Raw genomic sequence first — 2,740 nt, 5'->3', positions numbered from 1 at the left:
TTTAAATACGTTATTCACGTGGTAGCACTAAATTCCTTAGAAAAAGAGTATATAAATGCTTGGGAAATATTTGTACATCTCTTACGTGACGTAAGGGAACTAACAATTATACTAGTAGGACCAAATCTTGAGCAGAATTATTATGACATGGAACTTTGTTATTACTGCAAGAAGAGGAATACAGTGCTTCATGTTGAAATTTATAGTACATTTTACCATATGTATGTGGCCGGTCCATCTTTTAAAGAACCAAATATAATTATAGAATTTCAAGCAGATTTTAATAATGAGTGGACATGTTCGCGAAGCATATTTTTATCACGGATTAGAGACTGTCCGTTAATTTTAACTACCACATCGGAAGAAAAAGCAGAACAGAACGTGTCTATTTTAAAACAAATTTTAGGTTCGCATTTAGAACCTCTCCATAATGCTAAAAATCCTTTTAGATCTTGGAGACCGTGGAGGGATTTGGAGACTGGTTCTGTATATTTTCGTAATGATTATGTAACTGTCTATCGTAACACACGTGTTTTATAGAGACCTTTCTAAACGATTTGGAATATTTGTATATGATTTTAGCATTACGTTGATAACATTATTGTATATGATATAAAATATGTGTTATTTGTACAAACGAATTATAAATATTTTTAATAAAAGGCACTTTTTATTGTACTTGCGATGTTTTTATTTAATAGTCACTGATATTAATGAACGAATATATTAGATACCTAGAAACTTCTTAATAGTACGTTTAATTTAAGTAGGAAAGTAATAGTTTAAAAATATAATTTTAAAGATAGGATACAAATATTACAGTAAAAACAATGCATATTTGGATTATTCAAAATTGTGTTAAAACGTGTTAAAATCTAGTGTATATTCTTGCACACTTCATTTGCGTAATAAATACGGAAAATTAAAATTTATGAGCTTTGCAACACGATCACACAATGCATTAACAGTATATGCTACCTTAATTAAGAATAAATATTCTGATGTGGAAATATCAGAGTAACAATGCTTTTTGAATTGTAAAGGAAAAAATGTTGGCTTACCGTAAATTAAATTTAAAAAGCCTAATAAATTTTACATTCCCCATAATATTAAGTGATTCGCTATAATAGATAGATAATATTTAGTGGAATATAGTTTATCATCTCCTATAATTAAAGAAGTACTTAGAAAAGTATAGAGGAGTATATAACAAAAGTATATAACAAAAATATGTAATATGGAAAATTGAATATAACGCAAATAATAAATTCTTTCGACATTATATTTGTTATTACAGTTTCATAATTTAACTGAGCTGTAGAATAATAAAAGCTGTAGAATAATAAAATTTTATATTAATTGTAAAACATCTTTTACTTAGCTTGTATACAAGTTTCCTTTAATGGTACCTATATAAAGTTTACTCAGAGAAGGTTTAATATAACATAATTTAATAATTAACATAATACAAATTCTTTTATGTAGTATTGCACCTTACTTAGAATGCGTGTATAATTGGGTACAATTTGGACGAATATTCATCAATAAGACATACATAAAACAAAAATAATTCAAACGCTTACTTTCTTAATGTTATTAACAATAGTTTCAAAACTTGCAACTTTTTCCACTTCATTGTGCCTTTTTCTTGTTTTGCTGTTTACATGTGATAACTTATAAATATATCCTACGAGGTTATTTGCGACATTCTGTTTAGTGTAACGGTTATCTATATTCGTGGAGTATTACATCTTCAAATACAATACCATTTGTGTAATGATCGTGGCAGATAAGAAGATTTGTACCACTTTAGTCTTGTCTTGTGATCGTTTGTTACAGATCTGAAAAATGAACAAGAACATTTGTTAAGCAGTTATATTTCTATACTCAATTCAAATATTATCAATTACTTTACTCAATTCAAATGTTTGCATTTAAATGTATTATTTACATGGTAGCATTAAATGCTTTAAAAAAGGAATATTTAAAACTTGGGAAATCCACTTACATTTTTTATGTCACATAAAGGACTTAACAATTATATTAGTAGGACCAAATTTTGAGCAGGATCATTATGATATAGAGCTTTGTGCTAAATACAAATGAAAGAATTCATGTTGAAATTTATAGTACATTTTACCATATTTATGTAGCCGGTTCATCATTTAAACAACCATATGTAATTATGGAATTTCAAGCAGATATTACTAATGAGCGGATATGATCGCGGAGCATAATTTTATCATGGATTAGACACTGTCTGTTGATTTTAATTAGCACATCGGCACAAAAACCATTTAAGTCAAAAGTGGATTAACGGATTCTAGTGTATTTCCAGTTTTTAAATAATTGCAAAATATAATGTCTAGATATAGCTTCCGGAATGGAGCCGTGTCTTGAATCAGCGATATGCCGACGTTTCGCAAACGTTGCAGTTTGCATCATCAGGGCTGAGAACTCTGATACTGAGCTCCCTTGGGTAAAGGTAGTCCTTATATGCCCCCTCCCCCCCTTTGTGTAGATGGTGTTTAGGGAGTAGGGGACGAGGCTTGAATCCAACCAATCAGCGTATTTTAATTGATCAGCTGGTCAATTAAAAAACCGGGAGGGCAGTATGCCAAATAGAGTTTACTTGCATACCTTTGTCTCGGTTGAGGTTATTGGGATTTTTCAAAAGGGATGTACCTTCACGATGTTTTCTGGCAAAATAACTCTGTGAGGGAGCCAATCTGGTGGCTTT

This window comes from Odontomachus brunneus, unplaced genomic scaffold (genome assembly GCF_010583005.1).
Source record: "Odontomachus brunneus isolate Ranch 3 - 2012 unplaced genomic scaffold, Obru_v1 Obru_scaffold_121, whole genome shotgun sequence".
NCBI lineage: Eukaryota > Metazoa > Arthropoda > Insecta > Hymenoptera > Formicidae > Odontomachus > Odontomachus brunneus.
This window is presented reverse-complemented; position numbering follows the sequence as displayed.